We start from the raw sequence: 12,855 nt of genomic DNA, 5'->3' as shown, positions 1-12,855 counted from the left end.
CGGAAAACTAGTCAGCGCGGCCGTTGGAGGTGAGGTCGCTGGACAATCTTCGATGTCGCCAGAGATACCTCCACCCATTTGTATGCTTAAGAATAAGGTGTCTGTACTGATTGACGGAGTTTCGACAGTGGCCTTAGTGGACACGGGAGCAACCGTTTCAGTGATGAGTCTTGCGTTTAAAAGCCTCCTAGGACGAAAAGTGATGTTTCGCTGGGACCGTGCCGATACGTTTCGCGGAGTGAGTGGGGACTTATTGCATCCCGTCGGGGTGTGCAATGTGGACGTTATTTTGGGTGGTCAGATATTTAACGCAGAGTTCGCTGTTCTACCTCATTCTACGCATGACGTAATCCTGGGCCTTGATTTTTTGAAGCTGTGTGGTGCCACTGTCGACTGTGGGACGGGAGAAATTAGTGTAGGTACGCGCTTTTCAGCTGCTTTTATGGAGAGCCCGCCGTATACCACGGAAGTGTGCTTTGTGTATCCAGGGATACAGTTGTGCGTCCGTTATCTGCAAGCTGTGTTTCAGTCTCCTGTTTCCCTACCACCGACAGAACGTTTGGCGCTTGCGTCAAACCCGTTCGGCTGAGCGGCATCAAGAGGAATGTGCTGATACCGCATTGCACGCTGTCAGTTGTTCACGGATGCACTAGCTTATGGACTATAAACTGTGCCAGTCATAGGCGGAAAGTTTTCATTTTTCCGGGGGGGGGGGGGCGGGGGCCTGACCAGCTTTCCGAAACCTACCCATATATATATATATATATATATATATATATATATATATATATATATATATATATATATACATATATATATATATGTATATATATATTGTAAAGGAAAGAACAGGAGACAGAGACACAGCACCCGTTCACTGGGACGGCTGTTCTATTCACTTCCTCTTCTTTTCCCCCTTTTTCCCCGTGTTACCGAGCTTGTGCTTCCGCTTCATTACACTCGGCCACACTGCATTTTTGAAACTCAGTGCACAACCACATCAGATTTGTCGGTGGACCCTCTTCTTGAGACGAGCCACGTGGACGGCGAAATTGTTCTTTCTTCTCCTGTCCAAGGTTCCCTGTTGATCCAGAGTGCGAACACGCCAAGTGTTCTTCCCCAGGCGTTCTGTGATCACAAAGGGACCCTCAAATTTCGCGCAAAGCTTCTTGCCCGGTGGTCGACTACCTCGTTGGACCCACACCTCATCTCCTATCTGGTACTACGGCGCGGGACGATGGCGACGGTCGTAATGACGCTTTTGAACGTCTTGGGCTCTCGCGGCACTCTTGCGAGCTTCTTCTCGAATATTGCGGCATAATGTCTGTCGCGCGACGGGGCGTCCAAATCTGATCGGGGTATCCAAATTGAGCGCGTTAAGGCGGGGAACTGGCCATAGACTATTTCGTACGGCGATGTCCCAGCTGAGTTAAGTGTGAAGTGTTCATTGAGTAAGCAGCAGCCTGGAGATGTTCGTCCCAATCTGCTTCTCCCGGCTTACTATTTCTGCAGTAGGGAGCCAAACGTGCTTGAATTGTCTGATTAGCTCTCTCCGTCAGGCCGTTTGCTTGCGGATGGTACGCTGAGGCATAGTGGTGCTCAACTCTTGCATGGCGTAGGTAGGCACGGAGTTCGGAGCTGCGGAAGGTGGGTGCCCGATCGGATATTAGTTTGGTCGGAAGACCATGCCTCAGTTCAAATCGGTCTCTCAAAAATCTTGTCACGTAGCTGGGTGCCAGAGAAGGCACGGCTTCCACCTCCACAAATTTGGATAGATGGTCAACAGCAATGAGGATGTAGCGATTGCCAGCCGCTGTCGTTGGTAGGGGGCCAACATGGTCGATGCCAACTGTGTGAAATATGGTAGCAGGAGGTGGAATGGGTGTGAGTAGCCCAGGCTGGCACCCTGGAAGCCGCTTGTGTCGTTGGAATATTTCGCAGCTAGCGACGTAATCACGAACACTCTTACTCATTTTCGGCCAAGAGAAGCGCTCCTGTACTTTTTTTAGTGTCGCTCGCTGACCTATGTGTCCGCCTTCAGGTGTATCGTGGATGGCGTGAAGAATACCAGGCCGCAACGAAGCAGGGATGACTAGAAGGTGTTCTTCAACTTGCCACTTATTCTTCCATAGACGACGATAGAGAGTTGCGTCACGCACGACAAATTTGTTGCTGTTCTGCGCGTTTTGGTTTAGAGTACCGGCGCCACTTGGTTTAGAGTACCGGTGCGATGTCGGACGCTGTAGTCATACTCCTGTAGTCGTATTATCCAGCGTGCGAATTTATGCTTCAGGTGTTGCTTTGAGAACATCCATGAAATCGCAGCATTATCTGTTACCACCGTGAAATGCCGACCAAGCAGATAGTGTCTAAATTTGTCGTCAACGCTCCACACAACAGCTAGGCATTCCAACTCGTTGGAGTGGTAGTGACTTTCAGCATCTGAAAGTTTTCGGCTGGCATAGGCGACAACATGCTCAGCACCATCTGAGTCGCGCTGCACAAGTACTGCTCCGAGTCCAACCTGGCTATAGCGTCTGTGTGCACCTCTGTGGTCCAGTCTTCATTGAAGTGGCTCAGTACAGGGCAGTCGGTCAGCTGATGTTTGAGCGATTGGAACGCCCATTCCTGTGATTGGCCCCATTTAAACTGCGTATCTTTCTTGAGCAGGTCAGTAAGGGGAGCAGCTGTCGAAGCGAAGTTGGCAACAAACTTTCGCAGATAAGACGCGATGCCCAAAAACGACTGCAGCTGCTTAATGCACGTCGGAGTGGGGAAATTCGTAACGGCTGATATCCTTTCAGGGAGAGGCTGTACGCCTTTCTCAGAGATGGAGTAACCCAGATACGAGATGGCCGTAAGTCCAAATTGGTATTTCTCACGGTTTAGTCGGAATCCAGCGTTGTAGAGCCTCTCAAGAACTTCGTCTAGGTTCCGAAGATGTTCTTCTTCTGTTGTGCCCACAACTAAGATATCATCGAGGTACACAACACAGCCATGATCCTTAAGCGGACCCAGCACAGTGTTCATAGCGCGCTGGAACGTACTGGGAGCTGTCCGTAAGCCGAAGGGCACACGGTTCAACTCGTAAAGGCCTGATGGTGTACGGAACGCGGTTTTAAATTTGTCTTCTTCTGCGACATTGATTTGTCAATGCCCAGCCCGCAGGTCTAACGACGAAAAGAATTTTGCTTTCTGTACTGTATCGATGGCATCGTCAATGCGGGGCAGTCGGCGGTAGGAGTCCGGTATAGTATGCTTGTTGAGCTCTCTATAATCAACACAGAACCGCAAAGAGCCGTTTTTCTCGCGAACAAGGACAACAGGTGCGGCCCAAGGACTGCACGACGGTCTAATCACGCCAGCAGCCAGCATCTCACTTACTTGTTCGGCAATGACAGACCGTTCGCGTTCAGCATACCGTCGCATTGGTACGCATATAGGTGGGTGACTGTCTGCCGGAATGCGGTGCTTAAGCAAGCCAGTACCGGGTAGTTGTGCATTGTTGTCGGCAAACAGGGCGCGATGTTGCTCGAGAACGCTAAAAAGGGTCTTCCTGCCGGAAGGCTCACCTCTCTGTGACTCAGTCGGAGGCGCGCAGGAGGTTGTGGTTCGCAGCATAACTTTACCGCCCTCAATGTTCAGTTGCACGTCGTTAGAAAGGACGTAGTCCGCGCCAAGAATGATGTCGGCAGGCAAGTCGTCGAAGACGGGCACGTCGCGTAGATGCTTTGTACCAGCGGTTGTGTGTAGCCGCAGGTCAATGGTGCCTGCTGGCTGTACGTTTCCCCCTAGGCATCGCAAGGGTGCCTGAGTCCAGGGATGGAGATTGGCAGGCGCGTGCCGCCGAAGCAGCGCTGAACGCTCAGCGCCTGTGTCTACAAGCGCCGTCAGCTCTCCGATACCGTCGACGTGAATTGACACCAACGGCCTTGTGCTGCTCTGGTATCGCATTTGCTGTCATTTGTCTTGCACCCCGTCGCTAGTGCAGTGGCTAGCGTCGCCAACGGAGGGGCTTCCACACTGCATCAGGGGAACTTGAGAAGTAGCACACGGCTGTGTGGTGGCAGCCCGACGCCGTTTAGCTGTGTCCTGTAGCACTGAAGCTTTGCGGACGAAAGCGTCAGGCGCTGTCTCTAACGCATACACGGACAGGACGACAGCATGCGTGGAGTCGTGGATGCCATCTATGACATACTGCTTGGCCGCTGGGGAAGCCCAGGTAAGGTTGCAGGTGCTGAGGAGCCACAGCTTGTCGTAAATGTACTCGGCTATGTCTTCATCTGGAGCTTGATGGCGTGACCGCATCTGCATAAAGCGAGTGTCATAGGCGCGCTTGGCAAGTTCTCGAAAGCAGAGAGCAGCACCGCGGTCCAGCTGGACCAAGTTGGATAGGCTGTTCCTTCAAACAAATTCCAAGCCTGAGCTGCACCTCGGAGACTACCTTCTGCCATGGACCTCTTCACGGCGTCTGTCCACGCGTAACGATTAGCTACAGACTCTATGGTACGCACCCAAGTTACAGGGTCCTCTTGGAAACCATAGAAATCAGGAAGAGTCGTCGGTGCTTGCAGTGAAAGCGTGCTTTGTCCGACGACTGAAGCAAACGCGTCGGTCATTGTCTGAAGTCGTTTTGAGACAGCAGAGAGGGCTTGGTTGAGCTCACTAGCGCCGTCGTCCGCGAGAGCCACTGAGGAGGCCTGGACGCCGTCCCCGGATGATGTGGCGAATACTTGCGGCGACGAATGCGGTCCCGGTAGTGTCCGTCCGCTTGCGATGCTCGGGGCCAGATCTTCCGAAGTCTCAGTATCCTGTCGACTGCGCCATTGTAAAGGAAAGAACAGGAGACAGAGACAGAGCACCCGTTCATTGGGCCGGCTGTTCTATTCACTTCCTCTTCTTTTCCCCCTTTTTCCCCGTGTTACCGAGCTTGTGCTCCCGCTTCATTACACTATATATATATATATATATATATATATATATATATATATATATATACCCTCTGCTAACAATTTCCTATTTCTAGCTTTATGGCGAAAGCAGTTATATCGACACTTCAGGCAAATTGCGGCGGTTGTCGTCCCCGTGATGTTCCGCATTAAATCCAAAAGCCATATGCATGAGCGACCCATACCCTGTGGGTGCGGGAAAAGCACGTAACAGTGAGCCGAAAAGGATGGTGGCTTGATGGGCATTATTTCCCACGCGCTGAATATTCGGGTTAGTTGTAGGTCACGTAATAAAACGCGAATTGGAAGGAGAGAACGCGTCTTCTCCTCTAGCCCTGCCGTAGCTGTGAATGACTGTGCGCGGCTGACGCTTATGGGGCCCGTGTGCCATATCTAATGGTTGGTAATCATTGGTGGGTGCAATGATAAAGGGTGACCAGGGATGGCTGCTTACTTGATGCGCGCTGTCTTCCTTGCCGGGCTGTCTTTCTGTGCCCCTAGTGTTGCAGAGTTAACAGACAGAGGTCATCGCACATCACTTACAGAGGCCGTCAGTAGTGGACATAAAAATAGGCAGATAATGATGATGAATCTAATTTTCAGAGTTGTAGTGAATCGCGCGACTGTACGAACCGTTCGCCTCCGCTGCCGGCGTTCTTCACAATGCTTGCGTTGTGAAAACGAGGGCTCGAGGTCATCCAGTCAGGTATTTACAGGTTCACACGTCCGTGCTTACTATGTCCACTATGCTTACTATTTTAATTTTAGGTGAATGTTTACTACAATTTATATGGCCACTATAACGAACGTATAGACTAGAGCACTGCACGTGCCGATATATTCAGGCCGGGCCCGGCCCGGGCCCGTTTTTACGTTCGGTTGCCCGCCGGGGCCCAACCAAGTTTTATGGCGAGACCCGGGCCCGGCCCGAGACTGAAAAATACACGTTTTTCAGAGTCGAGACGGGTGAGGATAACTCGTTGCACGTTACATGAACACCACCAGAAAGTCCGAGCTCGGCCCGGGCCCGCGTGAAAAAACCCGAGCCCGGACCGGGTCCGGGTCAAAAAGCACATGCCGTGCCCGAGTCCGGGCAGAGCCCGTGAAAAAACTGCTCTATCCGGCCCGGTCCGGCCTTTCGGGTAAGCCCGAGCCCGTGCAGTGCTCTAGTATAGACTCGTGTAAGGGCCCCACTTTTCTGCCGCGATTTTGACGAGCCTTTCATGGGACCGGGTCATTAGACCTTATTTTTCTAACTACGAGTATTGAAATCCACAGTAAACCTCCACGATCGCCTCCTCTCGACATCCAGTTGCGACGAGTGAAAGTACGCTGCGCGCGACAATTCGCTGTTGAGCCCGATCGGAATCAGCGCACGGTACGCGATTGCTTCTTGGTTGGATGTCTTTTTTTTATATTGGCTGTCAAATTATGGGTGCGGCCCTTACACGTACGGGTGCGATCCTTACACGGATTTACACGGCAAGAATCTTCCTCCGTGTAATTGTCTTCTACTTCGCTATCACTAATACTGCTTTGCCTTCCCGGCCAAAATGCACTCTTTTTCATTTTTATTTTTTTAGTACTTTAGGTCCGAGTAAAAGCGCTGCTGCTCTTACACTCGGACTTCTATTTATTCTGATTTTGAGTGAATCCGGCTTGGCATCATTTCGGTTACTGAGTGAATTCTATATACAAGGTGTTTCAGCGAACAGTTTCCAAAATGTTTGAAGGTGACCTATGGCAACTTTTTGCTTTGTTTTCTTAGCCAAATGGTTAGCTTTAACTTGTGAGTTGGCAACTTTCTGTTTCCTGTTAAAGACATCATTTCGTTGTCTGATGGGATGGTTTCACCTTGAGGGAAAATGGGTTCATTCGGGCACTTGTTCTAGCAATGAAGTCGTCGGCAATTTTATTTAAATTGATTTTGCGGCAGAGTTCTTTGTGAGTGTGCAAAATGGCCAGATGGTTCAAACGGGCTTGTCCAGTCGTCGACCGCAGATACGTTTTCAGTCGCCGAAGAAAAGAAAAGGACCTCTCGGATGAGCTTGAGACCGGTATGGTCAACGCAATTTCTGTTAGCTTGGCCATTTCCGGCAAAAGGTTTCGCAGGTGTTCGCCCTTCTCCCCCGCAAACATCTGCACGATGTCCTCGCATGTGTGCAATGGTGCCGACTTTTATTGGCTTACGATGTGAATGAGCATGTCTCTGTGCAAAATCAGCCGTCCTCGTTCAAGGTCGTCACCGTAGAACTTTGTAAAATGAGATAACATCCTCTTCTACCTGAATCTCTTGAAAAGAAGCAACGCGCTTTGGAGAGCAGGTCACGAAGTTTATCAGTTCAGTGACGGCGTAAAGAAAATCACGGCACATGTCTACTTTCTGGCCGACATCATGCAAAACGAAATTCAGGATGTGCGCTAGGCAGTGTACATATAGCGCGCGAGGTTCTGTTCTTGCATGAGAGCTTGTACTCCTCGGTGCTTTCCTCTCATGTTTGCCGCACCATCACAGCACTGCCCGCGGCACCTTTCAATTGGCAGATTAAATCTACAAAGAATGTCTTTCAATGTAGCAAAGAGGCTCGTCGCTGTGGTGTCCGTCGTGTTGAAAAACCCACAGAACAGCTCCTCTACTTCCAGGCTTTCTGTGACCACCCGAAAATAAACTGAAAGTTGTTCTTTGACAGAAATGTCTGCTGTCTCGTCCATAATGACAGCGTAGTGCTCTGCCGCACGAACTTCGTCTGTGAGTGACCTAAGGATGTCATGTGCCATGAATTCCACCATCTCGTTTAAAATCTGGTGAGAAATCCATTTGTATTTTGTTCTTAAAAGCCACGATCGCAATGAAGGAATATCATTAGCCCGGAGTTCCAGCAGCTGCCTCAAATTACTCTCTGTGTCTTCGTGGCCACGTATTGCTAAGCCTTGGGTCGACAGGTACAGTAGTGACGACAGTGTTTCTAGGAGAGCCTGTCGGGCGTCGTCCATTTCTTTCGCCTTTCCCTTGGCGCAAGCATATGCCACATTCGCGCTGCCTTTTGCAACTACGACGGCATTACATGCCTCCTTATGAAAATTAGACCTCTCATGGGATTTAAATCTGTCAATTTCCTTTTTCCAGTTTGAGAAACCACTTTTCACAAATGCCAGGTAAGAATCCTTGTCTTGGGAAGTGTTAGGGAGCGGCAGTTTCATCTCTGATGCTGTGCAACAGGTCTCGCAAAACGCCTTGTCACTGTGGACACTGTAAGATAACCACTTGTAGGTACTTTTACAGGTAGGCTGGAAGCGCCGCCCTTGTTTTTCTATAGATGGTGCATCAGAAACCTCGCCGATGGATCGAATTTTGGAAGGACCGGCTTCTGCAGTGCACACAGAGCTTGGTGTGCTAGTGTCATGAGCGCGCGGTGGAGCTTCAGCGACTGAACTGGAAATGCTGGATGAGGGACGGCTCTCCTCGCAGTCTTCACCGGGGGCTTTCCGTTTCCTGATCAGATATTTTTCCATTGCTTTTGAACAGTCTGCAAGGGAAATGAATAACATTCTGAATAGACGCTCGCATAAACATACAAAGTTTGGTATAATATTCATATTCAGAGTTGGTCAAGCGCGTAGGTACGCTGCTCAATTTTTAAAAAGACAAAAGAATCTTGACCATTTCTGGAAGCATGAAGAATTATCCCGCGGTAAAAAACCCCAATTATCACACACAAAAAAAATAGGATTTGCCAAGTCTGAATGACGGCGCCGCCTGTGGCAATGAGCTGTAAAAATTTTCGGCTACCCATAATATCATTTAGTGCGCGCTGCAATAAAGGTATGCATCTTCTTGAAATTAGAAATACAAATTTTTCAGAATATGGACCAACCAGCATGCGAATAATTTTATACCCTCTGTCACAGACCCCGTGAACGAGGCGCAGACGCCGGACCAAATTCCAAAGCCGACTTATCAGCTTCCGAAAATAATCCCACGAAAGCAAGGACAATTAAGAGTGGGCCCTCTGGTGCGCCGGCGAACGCCGGTTGCTGTCCGAATACCGAGTCAGAGCCCAGAGTTGTCAAGACACAACAAAATATATTCTTCACACAAGGCAGTTACACACACACTTGCACACTTAGGCTAGACACAACACAATACAAATCCGATGGGTTTCAGAAAACACAGGAAAATAATTAACGACAAGCACTAAGAGTCCGACACGTAAAGTACAAAATAAAAGGAACACTAAGTGCCCAATCGTATTCACCAGTGTTATGGCGAATTCCATTGGGAGAACAGGAGCACTCAAAAGCACGCTGAAAGTGCTCGTTCCAGAGGCGCCGTGTTTCAGTGGTCGAACAGGAGTGGGAGAGCCGTCATCCAGTGGTAGAACAAGAGCAGTTTCGCTGCGCCGAGAGCAGCCGGGAGCAGTCCGGACTGCTCTCGCCTGAAAGGCGGAGTACGGAGGAAGTCACGTGACTTAAACCGTCATATCCTCCTCATTTCTTTTTATTTTGCTTCAGCCGGCGCGCGCGGCGGCAATGGCGGCAGCCAAGCGTAGTTGGTGTTTTGGTACCGCTGTTTTTTGACGTCGGCGATACGAGCGAGCTTCGCAGCGATTTAGCGACACATCCTGGCCTTTCTAGTCCGCCTTGCTTCTCGTTGGATACGCGGGGGACAGCGGCAGCAAAGCGTCGTCGCCTTGCTGAAGTGCTTGAGACGCTCGACGGTGACAGCAGCGAAAGCTGCTGGAGCTCAACTTCAGATTCAAGTTGCAGTTTCCGATGATCTTCGCAGGCGGACACTTTGTGGGATGCGTCGGCGCTGCACAAACGCATGTAGTACGTGGCCGCAAACGGTGACAGCCTTACGCCCGACAGATTACAGGACGATCAGGCGTGTTTTGCCGCTCTCCTGCAGAGAATGGTGGGACGTCGTTTGCTTTAGTCACATGGTACATTTCTCCTCACATGTCCCCCTCCCACCTGCTCTCCGAATGCACGCCGTATTCCAGTGGCGGGTCGAGTGCGCCTGTTCTCACTGCGCTGTCGCCCGACTCCGCACTGCGCGGCGCCCTGCTCCTGTTCTCCCAATGGAATTCGCCATTAGTCTTGAAGTCGGACGATCTCGGCGTGGCTCGGGGCAAATCTCGAAGAAGGAACTTCTTCCGGAAATGCAGACGCTCGATGAACTCGTCGACTAGCTTGCCGGGGAATCCCCTTCTTCCGCAGACGCTCGGTGTTCACGTTACATCACTTCACCGGTGCGGACTGAACTCGCGAACTCCCTGAATTCCACCCTCTGATTCTCGCACGGCGGTTATATAGCTTCCACAGGCGTTCTCGATCTTTCCTATCGGTGTCGTGATCTCGTAGCATGGCCAAAGCTTGGGAAGCTTCTACTCTTTTCTCGTACCTTCGACCGCCACTGTCGGAGCATTCTCGAGGGGGGGGGGGGGGTGATGACTCATCCTGTTGGTGTACGCTCACGCGGCAGTAATGTCTGTCGACTCGCCGGGTGAGAAGGTGTCTCGGCGCGCGCATGTGCTCTCTCTCTTTCTCCGGTTAACGTCGCTTCGTCGAGTCTCTTCCAGACGTTTCGGCGCCGTTGTTAGCGTTGTTGCTTGAGGCCTATGCGCTCTTCCCCTTTGTTGAAGTTGCCGCGGGGCCGGCGTGTTCTTTCGCTGGTTTGCGTGACACTCGGCGCGCGCTTGGATTACGCGCTCTTTTGTGACACCCTCTCGTGGCAACGAATATGGGACGATCAACCTACATTTGTCTACAAGCTATACGCGAATACACATGGCATACGTACTATCACGATGAAAAGAAATTCGAACAGCGGAGCGCGTGGCCGAAGCATAACAAGCCTGAAGGTATAGGGCGCGCCGTCCAGTTATCACCATTGACAGGCGCGCACATCCGGTTTGATCGCGCTGTGCGATGATTCACCCCCTATACTGCGATATTTTTGTTTGCGCTGTCCAATTTGCGATGTCATCATTAATGCACCGTCAACTTTTCTCTTTTTGAAATAAAAGAGAAGCAGAACACAAACAAAAATATCACAGTATAATCATCGGTCGCGAATAACCAGACACTTGTGATCTCTGCAGCTACATTATTATTGCCATCAAACAAAAATATAAAACAGATAAGACGTTTCATGTAAAAAGAAGATGCAGGCGCTACATTTGTGAACTACATCCACACGTCATGTTATTTTAATTCTTTGAGCGCACTGCCGCACGACGGTGGCATAAGATAACACGCTATATCTCCTGTTCCTAGTCCCTCAAAGTGCCACCGGGCCATGATTGCCCCGTTAGATCTCTCACAGGCGTGCAGACGGTGCAGTTACTTTGTTTACAGGCGCCGTGACACCGCGGTACATTAAACCGCAGTCGGCGCGTTTCTTTTGCCGAGAGCCGCGAAAACGAATTGTTTCGATGAGCGATGCGCCAAGCGAATATGCAGCTTGCTTTTTCTTACGCCTGAGTGTCTACCCACTTTCGTTGCTGGCGCTCGCATGCGCGTTTTAACTTTCGCCATGGCAATGTGTGCTGGCTTCACTGCGAAGGAGCTCGGGCTCATAATTTGACACAGGAATGACTTTTCGGGCGCGGGAGCGGCATGAGGACGCTGAACAAAGTGTCACACGTTAAAGAACTACCACAAAGGTGCAGATCACGGCTGTTGTGAAAATAGAAATAAGTTGTGTGGCTGTTAGCATGTTTGTGAATACGTTGTGCAGCATGACCATACATTTTGCAATACAATATTCAAACTACATACAAAGTCATTTTGTCAATCTATTGCTACTTGAGCAAACTGTTGCTATTTTTAAAGGCTATTCTCTCAATTTCTTAAACTGGAATAATAGATCTACCACTGGGAACCAATTTTGCGAGAACGAATAATCCTCAAAGGCCGATTCTCTACGCGATCAAGCATTCCGCGCCTACACGATCCTTACATAAACACAGTAGTTGTCTTACAGAGTAATTGCCTTACACAATAAAAACCACGCACGTTCACTTTTCACTTGTTCCTGAAGGTTCCCTCACTGCCTCCTCGGCTCGTATTAGCGCCTGATAAGTTTTGCCAACTGAATACCTCGTACATGCCTTATTGTAGGAGCACTCTCTCTGTAAGACTGCCGTCCTGGTACAGAACGGCGCAGAACTATGCGATAGCTCCCACTTTTTCCTTTTATTAAAACTTACCGCCACGCAATGTTCATAAAGACGCACCCCTCCATTAGAACGAGATCGAACAATTTTCCGAATCAGTCAGCGGCGCCCACTTTTGGTCACTCTGGGTGGCTTAAGCGCAGGCGCTTGCGCTCCTGCTGACGTGCTAGCCGACTTTGACGCCGCCAGATGCGCAAGGCTGCCATAAAGAACCATGTACGATCGCGCGCGTATAGTATTATAGTTAACGCAAGTCAAAGTATCATGACGATGCACTTCACATTGCTTTCGTGCTGACGACGCTTACTGCGACAGTGAACCTCTACTAAAGACGTCGAGTATTCGAAGGGGTATGCGTTAATAATGGAAGACTTCACTCACCTGTTCGGACCGATCAGGTCGCACACGTCAGTTGTCAACTTGTCTGCATGGGCAGGCACTCGCTTAATTTTACAAGTGAGACGAGTGAGGCGCATTCAAAGGGCCTGGACACGATGGTACTACCTGGTTGAAAAACCAGCGAGCTTTTTAAAGTCCTCTACATTTCCAAAGTTGTGCGCATGAAAACCACAGCGGACACAATGGCGCTTCGCTTGGTTCTCCTATCTCGGATTCTCCACCTGCTCAAACGCGAAGGTGCCTCCTGCTAATGCTCACAAGACATCACTATAGACGGCGCAGTGGCAGCGCGCTAAGTTTAGGGTTTTTGCAAGGCTCAGAGGAGA

Source organism: Dermacentor silvarum, chromosome 5 (genome assembly GCF_013339745.2).
Source record: "Dermacentor silvarum isolate Dsil-2018 chromosome 5, BIME_Dsil_1.4, whole genome shotgun sequence".
NCBI lineage: Eukaryota > Metazoa > Arthropoda > Arachnida > Ixodida > Ixodidae > Dermacentor > Dermacentor silvarum.
Note: the sequence above shows the minus strand (reverse complement) of the source record.